The sequence below is a fragment of the Thalassophryne amazonica genome, chromosome 11 (genome assembly GCF_902500255.1).
Source record: "Thalassophryne amazonica chromosome 11, fThaAma1.1, whole genome shotgun sequence".
NCBI lineage: Eukaryota > Metazoa > Chordata > Actinopteri > Batrachoidiformes > Batrachoididae > Thalassophryne > Thalassophryne amazonica.
The window spans coordinates 64288722-64303092 of NC_047113.1; positions in this window are offsets into that span (position 1 = coordinate 64288722).

A 14371-nucleotide genomic window follows, 5' to 3' on the forward strand; every position below is an offset into this window, starting at 1 on the left:
GCTCATCTATTTATTGGAGACCCGCGGGCATCGCTCCTCCTTCAACTTTTTTATTTATTTCATTCCTAAGACATGGTTTTCTATTGGAAGCGTCCTCTAGTGAACCCTAAGCAGGTGTTAGGCCATTATTTCAATGTGACAAACGCTCCCATTAAAACGTGAAGGATTTACAACTGATTTTTTTAAAAGACCTTCAGCCACAGGTGCAGCTGGCCTGAGGCCCCCTCCGCACGTGGCCTCAGCCACACGTGCAGCTGGCCTGAGGCCCCTGCACGTGGCCTGCGGGAAAGCACCTAAAAGGCCTTGGAAAGCCCCTGACAGACTGAATGACTAATAGAGCCCTTTTTTTTGGGTTGAACACCTGCTAGTTCAACCAGAGGACATACAGTTCGGATCAGGACACTTGATAGTTCATCACAGTTCAAATATGGACCTAAAAATTCTTCTACAGCGTCATGAAATGACATCACATTACTACGACATGTGCAAGCAGCAAAGCTGAGTTAAAAAATATCTGGCTTATTGGCAACTTCCACTCCCCAGTGTCTTGAAAAGACCGTCCTTTTGTGCCATATTATGTGCATGTGTGTTGCCCAGCCAATGCCTTTCATCACGACTGCAGCAGGAGTGTCTTTGGGAGAAACAACACATTGTTCTCAATTAATGCCAAATTTAAAGAGTTTAAACTAGACCATTCATAGACAGAAGAATGTACAGTTTGTCACTTTATAAATGAAAATGTCTAAACTTTGAACAGTATTTCTTTTTACTTTCTTCAACGCTGTCGTTTTTCCTTCAAATATATTCCTCAGCTGGGCCGGCCTTGGCAAAGCACATGCCCAATGACTGTTGAAATTGACATTACGAAGGGTGTCTGGCTGTGAAAACTATGTACAAACTCCAAAAAAAAAAAAAAAAAAACACAACCACCACACGGAGTAGAAGCAGGAACAAGATGAGATGTTTAACGATATCTATTATTACTTTTTCATTGGTGGCACCTGTGTTCTTCAGTGTTTCTGCTCCTAACAGCATTCTGCTTCTACACTTGATAACCACAATTACATCACAGCCTCCAACAACGTAGTTTAACAGCAGAGATGGTTACATCATATCCTCATTGCTGGTTAATGTCACCCTGTGGGTGAGAGGTTGAAAACAAAAAACAAGCACAACTCAGAGAAACGTTTTTGGGGGGGGGGTTGTATTGCAACATTAGAGATAAAGCACACACACACACACACACACACACACACACACACACACACACATATATATATATATATATATATATATATATATATATATATATATATATATATATATATATATATATATATATATATACCTCCATCCTGATGTTGACCAGATGCATTGATGTAAAACTACACTCTAAAAAACTAATTGCTGTCTCAAAACATGATGTAAAAATTTGCATAGATATTTTTAAGTTATTTCAGCTTAACTAGAGACATCTTGTGGCATTAACTCAGTTGAAAGTTAAAATAACTAAGTTGAAATAACTGGATCTGTAAACAGTTACATCAGTTTTTTCCCATTTGAGACAGCAGTTCCTTTTTGAGAGTGTATAAATCATTAATCAACCTCAGAAAATGAGATTTGAAAGGGTTTGTCCTCATGATACCACCTTTTGATTTGGTGACCGACAGAATAATAGACTTTATTGTTTTCAGTTATCATGTTGAGACACTCATGGGGATGGACTCGTTTATCGATCTATCTGTGCGCTCATTGCGTTTTAGAGGGTACATGCCCGGGCTTTGGAAAACCAGAGGAATAGTCCCTGTTTATGAACCAGAACTGTGAGAATCGTGTCTTTAAGAATGCAGATTCATATTTTTACCTTTGTGCGTACACAGAATATTCATTTTTCGATTGTGCGCGCAGATTTATGCATCCGGCCCCGGGAGTCAACAATGTGAGAAGCACTGGACACATTTATGGTGCTGACAAGGCTGATGGCAACTCACTCCAGCTGCCTCCACAGTGAATAGGAAACTAAATAAGGATGAGCAAAGGCGGTAGAAAATGGTGCAAGGACACTAGATGTGGACAAGATGAAGAGCTAGAGGGATATAGATAGATGACTAGATATTTACAGTGATATGTAAAGATGTAACATTGTGTGTATTGTTTCCATCTATACTTTCTCTCCTCTCTGCTCTTCCTTACCCACTCATTTTTTACCTTCCACCTCTCTCACCCATCCTCTGTCTAGTGCCTCCTTTTCTCTCTCAGTTTCATCTTCACTCCATCATTCCATCTCTTTTATTCTATCATTTTCCATCTCGGGCTCTCTCGCCATGCCTTGCACACTCCACCTCCATTCCATCTCTTTCTGTCTCTCCATAATCACTGCAGCATGTCTAATGGCTCAGCTCTTGGGGGAGGTGATGGTCTAGTGGTTAAGGCATTGGGCTTGAGACCAGAAAATCCTTGGTTCAAATCCCAGCCTGACTGAAAAATCACTAAGGGCCCTTGGGCAAGGTCTTTAATCCCCTATTGCTCCCGGTGTGTAGTGAGCGCCTTGTATGGCAGCACCCTCATATCGGGGTGAATGTGAGGCATTATTTGTAAAGTGCTTTGAGCATCTGATGCAGATGGAAAAGCTCTATATAAATGCAGTCCATTTACCATTTAGCTGTTTCTCTGCAGATCCACCGAGCAGAGGCCGTCCGCTAGGCGGCACCGGGGCGAACCCCTCACAGCCGCTGCCCGTATCAGAGAGCCGGCTCCATCCACACCTATCACTAACACATTGTGCACATGCATAGTGACAAAGGTGTTCATGCATGTGCATGTGCAGAAAGATGCAAGCTTGTGCACAAAGATGTGCCTGCACACTCATTCATACATGCATGAAAATACACACAATGCACAAAAATATGTGAAAACAAGTTTATTCACACCCAGCACGCGTCAACGATGGTTTGAAGCGACAGTGAGCTACGGAACAATGTGGATACCTAAAAAAGGAGAGAGCAGATAGTGGAGAAGCTCCTCGACTAATCTGCTGCAGGGGGAGAGGAGGCGTGAAGTGGGATAGGTAACATCAGGACAGGAGAGATAAAAGCAGGCTATACTGGTAAACAAAATAAATGGATGAAGGTAGTACAGTGGAAAGATCGGGGGTAAGAGTGACAGGAAGGGGAATAAAAATTAGAATGACAAAAGGAAAAAAGGCAATCAATCGGGGGGAGGTGTGACAATTTACTCTTGATTGTGAGAGCCGCAGAGGTCTTCCAGTTGTAAATCTGATGGCATAATTGTTGAGATAATGTAGACGAAGAGTGACAAAATGTGATTGGGTTTCTCAGCCAAGATGAATAAAAATTTACCATAACTGTTGATGTTTTATTTAAGAATACTTGGGGTAAAAAACTCACACTAACAGGCTAGAAGAACTGCAGCCTCAGTGGTGGCTGAGGCAAAACCTTGGGCATGGGAGGAGTTTGGAAAGACCATGGAAAATGACTTTTGGCCAGCCTCAAAGTGGTTTTGGCAAACTGTAAGGTAACTCAGGAAAGGGAGGCAGTTCTTAGCCCAGGCTGTGTTCAGCAAGGTAGGAGAGTAGTTAAACTGGACTAAGGATCTCATCAGGCAATGGAAAGAACACTTTGAGGATCTCAACCTTACTGACATCCCCTCCATCAAGGAGGCAGGAATGGAAGACTCGGGCAGATGTGGTGCCATCACCCTAGCGGAAGTCACCAAGGTAGTCAAAAAAACTCCTCGGTGGCAAGTAGCCGGGGGAGGAGGCTGCAGTCGCTAGATGTTGTTGAGCTGTCATGGTTGACACACTTATACAGTGTTGCATAGAAGTCAGGGACAGTACCTCTGGATTGTAGAGAAGCTTGAATCTTCGACTGGACTGGGTTGCTTGATGCAAGGACGTTTCGCTTCAAATCGCAGAAGCTTCCTCACTAAAATTCTTGCTCTGGTGGTTGAGGTGAGAAAGGTGAGACTAAGCAACCTTTACACAAAAGGCTATATCAGCACCGCAGAGAGGGCGCCAGTGGACCTCAGTCTGCAGTTCATCTCCACCTTAAAGACACTAACCACACGTTTGAGGACAAGGAAATTAAAATATTAGCCAGAGAGAAGAAATGGTTTGAGAGACTGGTCAAGGAGGCATTCTTTATGAAACGTTTGAAACCCAGCCTTAACCGGGGAGGGGGTCTGAGACACACTTTATCCCCTGTTTACAATGGGGTACTCAGGTCAAAGCAGTTTCAGTCTTTTGTTCATGGTAATGAGTCATTCACGTCATCAGCAGAGTCATCAAGGGAGCCATGAGGAGAGGGTCCGTCCCATCATTAGGAGGGACAGCTGCCCTGTCATTAGGAGGGTGCTAACTAGAGCACAATAGGTGCTAATTAGAGCTATTGTTTAGTCACTAGCCTATAGCAGTCTGCCTCTCTGTAGGAGGGATCTGGTTAGGTTTAAAACTCCAGCTTTTGTGACTTCTTGATTATTCTTCTCTACAAGAGTCAAGACAGAAATCAGACCACCAGAGCAAGAATTTTAGCTGAGGAAGCTTCTGCGATTTGAAGCGAAACGTCCTCGCGTCAAGCAACCCAGTCCAGTCGAAGATTCAAGTTTCTCTACAACCCCTGGCAATAATTATGGAATCACCGGACTCGGAGGATGTTCATTCAGTTGTTTAATTTTGTAGAAAAAAAAGCAGATCACAGACATGACACAAAACTAAAGTCATTTCAAATGGCAGCTTTCTGGCTTTAAGAAACACTATAAGAAATCAGGAAAAATAATTGTGGCAGTCAGTAACGGTTACTTTTTTAGACCAAGCAGAGGGAAAAAAATATGGAATCACTCAATTCTGAAGAATAAATTATGGAATCACCCTGTAAATGTTCATCCCCAAAACTAACACCTGCATCAAATCAGATCTGCTCGTTAGTCTGCATCTAAAAAGGAGTGATCACACCTTGGAGAGCTGTTGCACCAAGTGGACTGACATGAATCATGGCTCCAACACAAGAGATGTCAATTGAAACAAAGGAGAGGATTATCAAACTCTTAAAAGAGGGTAAATCATCACACAATGTTGCAAAAGATGTTGGTTGTTCACAGTCAGCTGTGTCTAAACTCTGGACCAAATACAAACAACATGGGAAGGTTGTTAAAGGCAAACATACTGGTAGGCCACGAAGACATCAAAGCGTCAAGACAGAAAACCTAAAGCAATATGTCTCAAAAATCGAAAATGCACAACAAAACAAATGAGGAATGAATGGGAGGAAACTGGAGTCAACGTCTGTGACCGAACTGTAAGAAACCGCCTAAAGGAAATGGGATTTACATACAGAAAAGCTAAACAAAAGCCATCATTAACACCTAAACAGAAAAAACAAGGTTACAATGGGCTAAGGAAAAGCAATCGTGGACTGTGGATGACTGGATGAAAGTCATATTCAGTGATGAATCTCGAATCTGCATTGGGCAAGGTGATGATGCTGGAACTTTTGTTTGGTGCCGTTCCAATGAGATTTATAAAGATGACTGCCTGAAGAGAACATGTAAATTTCCACAGTCATTGATGATATGGGGCTGCATGTCAGGTAAAGGCACTGGGGAGATGACTGTCATTACATCATCAATAAATGCACAAGTTTACGTTGATATTTTGGACACTTTTCTTATCCCATCAATTGAAAGGAAGTTTGGGGATGATGAAATCATTTTTCAAGATGATAATGCATCTTGCCATAGAGCAAAAACTGTGAAAACATTCCTTGCAAAAAGACACATAGGGTCAATGTCATGGCCTGCAAACAGTCCGGATCTTAATCCAATTGAAAATCTTTGTTGGAAGTTGAAGAAAATGGTCCATGACAAGGCTCCAACCTGCAAAGCTGATCTGGCAACAGCAATCAGAGAAAGTTGGAGCCAGATTGATGAAGAGTACTGTTTGTCACTCATTAAGTCCATGCCTCAGAGACTGCAAGCTGTTATAAAAGCCAGAGGTGGTGGAAACAAAATACTAGTGATGTATTGGAACGTTCTTTTGTTTTTCATGATTCCATAATTTTTTCCTCATAACTGAGTGATTCCATGTTTTTTTCCTCTGCTAAGTCTAAAAAAGTAACCGTTACTGACTGCCACAATTTTTTTTCTTGATTTCTTATAGTGTTTCTTAAAGCCAGAAAGTTGCCATTTGAAATGACTTTAGTTTTGTGTCATGTCTGTGATCTTCTTTTTTTCTACAAAATTAAACAACTGAATGAACATCCTCTGAGGCCGGTGACTCCATAATTTTTGCCAGGGGTTGTACTATGGAAACCACCTGGACAACTGAGAGCCTACACAGAAATACCTCTGGATTGGCAAATTGGGGGGACCGGAGAGTGTGTTCCAATTACAGAGGAATTACATTTCTCAGTTTCCCTGGGAAAGCCTGTGCCAGGGTACTAGAGAGGACACTTAGGCCTTTATACATATTCAGGAGGAGCAATGCGGGTTCCATCCTGGTAGTGGAATGTTTGACCAGCTCCTTACCCTCGGAAAGATACAGACATGGGGTCAAATACTTTGCATTATATTTAAATACAAATACAAATACTTTAGATTTTTGAATTCCAAATACAAATACAAATACTTAGTACTTTTTCAAATACAAATACAAATACTTTATATTTTGAGTATTTCAAATACAAATACTTTCTATGAACTATAAACAACAAATCAACACAAAAACTGATAAACTGGTGACAATTTATTGTGAAAATAGCATGACCAAATACTATTGATAAGTAATGGATTGAATGTTTTATCACAAATTCACTATTATAATATCACAGGCAATAATCAAACTATCACAATATATATTCTGTTTCCATCAATATTGCATCCTTTTGTATCCACCATATCACAAAACAATAATAAAATGTCATATCTGGTGTGTCACAACACGGTGTCACAGAGATTCCCAAGTTTGAAAAGTATTTGAAAAAGTATTTGTAAAAGTATTTGGAAATACTTGGGATCGGCGATGTATTTTAAATACAAATACAAATACTTTGAATTCAAAATCAGAAAATACAAATACTCTGAAAAATGTATTTAAGTATTTTCAAATACAAATACTTTTGTATTTGGCCCCATGTCTGGAAGGATATTAGAAGCATCTTGGGAGTATGATCAACCAATCTACATGTGTTTTGTGGACTTGGGAAAGGCATATGACCGGGGTCCCTTGAGGTATCCTGTGTGGGGCCCTGCTGGAGTATGAGGTACTGAATTCGCTGCAACGTGCAATCCGTCCACACCTATCACTAACTCTGTAGTATGACCAAAGTAACAGCTGTGTCCACATTCTCTGCATTATATCGGACCTGTTCCAGGTGAGCGTTGCACTCCACCAGAGCTGCCCTTTGTCAGCAGTCCTGTTTGTGATATTCATGGATGGGATTTCAAAGCACAGTCAGGGACCAGAGGGTATCCAGTTTGGTGACCTCAGAGTTGCATCTCTGCTTTTTGCGGATGATGTGGTTCTGTTGGCTTCATCAGTCAGTGCCTTCCGATGTGCACTGAGCAGGTTTGAGGCTGAGCTTGAAGTAATGAGAACCAGCACCTCCAAATCTGAGACTGATGCAGCACTTGATGTTACACTGATATGTGTATAATATATATCTAGGCTCACACCGACAGAGGTTCAAGTCTTTGTGTTCCTGGTGCTACCTGTCTTGCTGTGTATCTCAAGAAAAGTATGGCAAAAATTGTTTTCGCTCCACTATTATCCCAGTCGCAAAGGCCCATTGCCCTGATATCTGTAGTCATGAAGTCTTTTGAATGGCTGGTGTTGAGTCACCTGAAGGACATCGCAGGAGGATGCGGTCAACATGACACTGCATTACATCCTGTAGCACCTGGACTCTGCAGGTACATATGGAAGGATCCTTGGGGGGGGTGGGCGGTGATGGCGTTCAACATCATCATCCCCCACATTCTCCACAAAAAAAACCCCAACCTCTCTGGGCCAGCTCCCACCTGTCAGTGGATATCAAACTTCCTGACGGACAGGACACAGCAGGTGAGGCTGGGGAGCATCACATCCAGCACACGGACAGTCAGCACTGCTGCCCCTCAGAGGTGTGTGCTCTCCCCACTGCTCTTCTCCCTCTACACCAGGGGTGGGCAATGAGGGCCAAAACAGTGCAAATTTCCTTGCAGCCAATCACCTCAGCAGGTGGGTTTGCTGATGAGCTTCTGCCCTGAACATAAACACCTGAACATCAATGAAATCACCTGCAGTGTCTTGGCCCTTCATGGCACATAATTGCCCACCCCTGCTCTACACCGACTGCACCTCAGGGAGCCCCTCTGTTAAATTCCTGAAGTTTGCCGACAATGCCACCATCATTGGACTTTTCCAGGATGGTGATGAGGCTGCATACAGCCAGGAGGTGGAACAGTTGCTCCTCTGGTGCAGTCAGATCAACCTGGATCTGAACCTGCTCAAGACTGTGGAGATGATAGTGGACTTCAGGAGAAACCCACTATCTCTCCCCCTCCACCCCCTCCCTCAATTCCATCCTCAACTACACTGTGTCTACTGTGGAAGGTTTCCGGTTTCTGGGATCCACCATCTCTCGGGATCTGAAGTGGACCTCCCACATAGACTCCATCAGGATAAAGACACAGCAGAGGGTGTACTTCCTCAGACAGCTCAGGAAGTTCAACCTGCCCCAGGAACTGCTCATCATCTTTTATACATCCACCATCTGGTCTGTCCTGTGCATCTCCATCTCTGTTTGGTTTCCCTCTGTCTCCAGACATGACAGGCACAACGAACTGTCTGGTCTGCTGAAAAAAATCATTGGAGCCAGCCTGCCTGCCATCCAGGACTTACACCAGTCCAGGGCCAGAAAGCAAGCTGGTAACATCTCTGCAGACCACTCACACCCTGGACACACACTGTTTAAACTCTTCCCCTCTGGTCAACATTACAGAGCTCTTTACGTCAAAACAACCAGACACAGGAACAGTTTCTTTCCACAGACCACCTTACTGATGAACAATTTAACCTGCCAAAAAACTCATTAATTCATATACCTCATGTACAGCTTAAATTCAGTGTTTTTCTTCATCCTTTGCACACATTCTTTTTTTTTCTTTTTTTGCACATTTATTTTATTCTCACATTTTTATTGTGAATTATTTAGTGTTTAGTGTATATTTATACATGCTTGTACGGGGAAGAGTACAATTCAAACTGGAGTCAAATTCCTTGTATTCTTGTAGATTCTTGGTGAATGAAGTCTATTCTGATTCTGATTCTGATTCTGAGGTCCAGCTGTGGATAGAGGTGTTTGGCGATATCTATGCAGGACATGTCCAAGTCTTCAGGGTCTCCTGCTGCTTCCCGTATTGGTTTGGGGTTGTCAGACTTGGATGTGAGGAGGCTCAATGTTTTTGTACTAGACCTTTTTTGTAGGATCTTTGGATACTGCTGGAATGACTTTGTGTCAAACAGTAACTTACGGAGGCTAAGATGAGGAGTATGACTTGTAGTGTGATGGAATGCCAGTTTCCACATTTTGGCCATTTAGAACATGTTTTTTTTTAACATTTGAAGTAGCAAGTGCTTCTGTGTTGAGGTCCAAAGCCATCTGGAAAAGGCCAAGGTGGGGATGGACCAGATGTTTACCCGGGTGGTTGCCATCCAGCACACAGGGCAGTGACATAGTGTGATGGATGCAGTGACATGCTGCATACTCCTACACATGACCTGATTCAGCTGTGGGTTTTGGGAAATGGCTTAGTGTTACAAGTATGTAAATGGGGTATTCTGTGTCCTTTTAATACTGCTGATAAATCAAGGTCCTCAAATGAGTGTGAATTATACATATTTTCCATGCATATGTGTTCATGTGTTTAAAGCAGCATGAATGTTTAAAATTCTAAATGAACTCTGACTATATTTATAACTTAATATGTTCGATGTCACTGACATTAATGAGCGAAGCTCTTCACAATCTGTGTATACGAGGTCTCTTAGATAATAAACCGACCCTTTTATTTTTTTTTTTAACTATATGGATTTGAATGACATGCGATTACACCAATCATGCTTGAACCCTCGTGCGCATGCGTGAGTTTTTTCACGCGTGTCGGTGACGTCATTTCCCTGTGGGCAGGCCTTGAGTGAGATGTGGTCCCGCCCTCTCGGCTGAATTCCTTTGTTTCACACGCTGCTCGAGACGGCGCGCGTTGCTTTATCAAAATTTTTTCTGGACCTGTGAGGAATATCCGAGTGGACACTATTCGAGAAATTAAGATGGTTTTCTGTGAAAAGTTTAACGGCTGATGAGAGATTATGGGGTGTTTCTGTCTGTGTAAGGACTTCCCACGGAGCGGGACGTCCTGCAGCGCTTCCAGGCGCTGTCGTCGGCCTGTTTCGAGCTTAAAACATCCTAATTTAAGGCTTAATTCACCCAGGACATCGTGAGAGAACAGAGAAGATTCAGAAGAGGCCGGCATGAGGAATTTATGCGGACATTCCACTGTTTAAGGACATTTTTTTAATGAAAGACGTACACGCAAATTCGCCGAGTCGTTTCCGTGACGACTCGGCAAATCTGTGTGCGCCGCGACAGGAAAAACACCTCCGTGTTGAAAACCATTTGTAGAATTCAGGCTTTTAATGGCTTTCAACAAGTGAGTAACTGAGAAATTGTTTAACAGCTTGGGCATGTTCCAACTTGCCCGTTAAGATTTCCAACGGAGGTGTTTTTCCTGCCGCGACCCCCCGCGGTCGGGTCCAGCCCGACATGCGACTCTGCCCGCACGTTCTTTCATTACAAAATGACCGTTAACAATGGAATGTCCGAATAAACTCCTCATGCCGACTTCTTCTGAAAGTTCTCTGTTCTCTGACGACTTACTGCGTCAACAGAGCCTGAAATGTGGAAGTTTTCAACTTGAAACGGCGAGACGCTGCCGCCTCGAAGCGCAGATCGCCGTCAGGCGCCGTGGACCGTCCTTAAAGCGACACTACCAGACCAAAATCTCTCATCAGCCGTTAAAATTTTTACCGAAAACCAGCTGAATTTATTGAATGGTGTCCACTCAGTTGTGCCTTACAGTTTTGAAAACATTTTTATCAAACAAAGCAACAGTCTCTGAGCCATTCCTAAACAATGAAAAAAATCGACGAGAGGGTGGACGACTCCTCACTCAAAGATTGCCCACAGGCGAATGACGTAACCGACAGGCGTGAAAAAACTCTCGCATGCCCACGAGGGTTCAAGCATGTCTGATGTAATCACACGTGATTCAAATCCATATGGTTTTTGAAAAAAATAATAAGGTCGGATACTTTTCTAATAGACCTCGTATATCACCAAACAATAATTTAAAATTGAATAATTGTTGCAGAACCTGAAATTAATGATGGGCTACTTCACAATTGTCATTACTATTCTTTTTTTTTTTTTACAACAATATTGTAATAATGTAAAGAAAGAAGTTTGTGCCATTTCCTGTTTGTGGCTACATCTACCATTGAGCGAGTTCGCGACTGCGACACAAAGTCAGGTTTTTATATTGTTTTATTTATTTATTCTGTAACTAAGTGTTGATGCACTGTACAAACAATAGCACAAATAATAGTGTTAATAATGTTTATGTCTTCCAAAGAGGACTGCACACTGTGAGCACAGCCACAACCACATGCTCACATTTGCACTAACCTCACAAGAACAACTACACACACAGGAACCACTTGATATGGAGCCCAGGATACGTCACAAAGTGTGTATCTCCTTCCTTCCTCTGTGTCCACTGTGTGGGAGTACAGGGGCGGGGCCTGCAGCAGAGACTGGGCCAGTTGTATGTGGCTCCAGTGTGTCCCTGCCAAACAGCACAGCCAATGGTAATGTGTTCACTGGGGCTGGGGGAGGGTGTTCTTACCCACACAGGAAAAGAAGAGCTGGCATGGAAGGTTCCCTGCTTCAAAAAAACCCCCAAAACAACAACAACAAAAAAACATTAAAAAAGGAAACGCATCATGAAATAACATGATAATTTCATATCACGAAATAACGTGATAAGTATCACATTATAACGTGATAAATATCACGTTATAACATGAAACTTTTCACGTAATTACATGATACTGAGACAAATATATATTAGGGCTTGGCAGCTCAGAGCTTCCGTATTGGACAGAGCACACAGCCTCGTTCTCATGTTTCCAAAATCCCGGAAGATCAAGGTCTATCAATGTGACGATCACGGTTGCTCATAGGTAATGTAGTTTGCAGTTTGATGACATAACACGCCAGACTTGTACCAGAAAATCAGAGCTACCAACCGCCCGGCATTGAGCGGGATTTACCCCTGTGTCCCGCGTCCAGCATGAATGTGTGGGGGACTCCGATTAGTCCCGCAGTTATGTGGTTCCGGGCATGCCCCTGGACCCCAGAGTTACGCTTCGCGCCGTTGGCGCTTGCAGCTACGTGTGGCGTGGGTGAACTGCACTAGTAATGTCAAATGTTGGCAGGTATGGAAATATAACCCCAATTCCAATGAAGTTGGGACGTTGTGTGAAATGTAAATAAAAACAGAATACAATGATTTGCAAATCCTCTTCAACCTATATTCACTTAAATACACCACAAAGACAAGATATTTAACGTTCAAATGTTTTTTGTTTTTGTGCAAATATTTGCTCATTTTGAAATGGATGCCTGCAACACGTTTCAAAAAAGCTGGGACAAAAGACAGGGAAAGCTGATGAATGCTCAAAGAACATCTGTGTGGAACATTCCACAGGTGAACAGGTTAATTGGAAACAGGTCATGATTGGATATATAAGGAGCATCCCCAAAAGGCTCAGCCGTTCACAAGCAAAAATGGGGCGAGGATCACCACTTTGTTTCTTTTTATTCACCTCTTTTTGCTCTGTATGCACCACTCTGCTTTTAATCATTGGTGATTGATCTCTGCTCTCTTCCACAGCATGTCTTTTTCCTGATTCTCTCCCCTCAGCCCCAACCAGTCCCAGCAGAAGACCACCCCTCCCTGAGCCTGGTTCTGCTGGAGGTTTCTTCCTGTTAAAAGGGAGTTTTTCCTTCCCACTGTCGCCAAGTGCTTGCTCATAGGGGGTCGTTTTGACCGTTGGGGTTTTTCTGTAATTATTGTATGGCTTTTGCCTTACAATATAAAGCGCCTTAGGGTGACTGTTTGTTGTGATTTGGCGCTATATAAATAAAATTGATTTGATTTGATTTGATTGTGAACAACTTTGTGAAAAAATAGTCAAACAGTTTAAGAACAATGTTTCTCAACGTTCAACTGCAAGAAATTTAATCATCTACAGTCCATAATATAATTAGAAGATTCAGAGAATCTGTAGAACTTTCTACACGTAAGCGGCAAGGCTGAAAACCAACATTGAATGCCCCTGACCTTCGATCCCTCAGGCGGCACCGCATTAAAAACCGACATCATTGTGTAAAGGATCTTACCACGAAATGGACAGACGCAAAGTGGAAAAGTGTGCTGTGGTCTGATGAGTCCACATTTCAAATTGTTTTTGGAAATCATGGATGTCGTGTCCTCCGGACAAAAGCGTAAAAAGACCATCCAGATTGTCACCAGTGCAAAGTTCACAAGCCAACATCTGTGATGGTATGGGGGTGTGTTAGTGCCCATGGCATGGACAACTTACACATCTGTGATGGCACCATCAATGCTGAAAGGTACATCCAGGTTTTGGAGCAACACATGCTGCCATCCAAGCAACGTCTTTTTCAGGGACGTCCCTTCTTATTTCAGCAAGACAATGCCAAGCCACATTCTGCACGTGTTACAACAGTGTGGCTTCGTAGTAAAAGAGTGCAGGTACTAGACTGGCCTGCCTGCAGTCCAGACCTGTCACCCATTGAAAATGTGTGGCGCATTATGAAGAACAAAATACGACAACGGAGACCCCGGACTGTTGAACAACTGAAGTTGTAAATCAAACAAGAATGGGAAAGAATTCCACCTACAAAGCGTCAACAATTAGTGTCCTCAATTCCCAAATGCTTATTGAGTGTTGTTAGAAGGAAAGGTGATGTAACACAGTGGTAAACATACCACTGTCCCAGCTTTTTTGAAACATGTTGCAGACATCCATTTCAAAATGAGCAAATATTTGCACAAAAACAATAAAGTTTATCAGTTTGAACATTAAATATCTTGTCTTTGTGGTGTATTCAATTGAATATAGGTTGAAGAGGATTTGCAAATCATTGTATTCTGTTTTTATTTACATATTACACAATGTCCCAACTTCATTGGAATTGGGTTTGTAACTTTAGCATTACCTTGGCACTTCTGC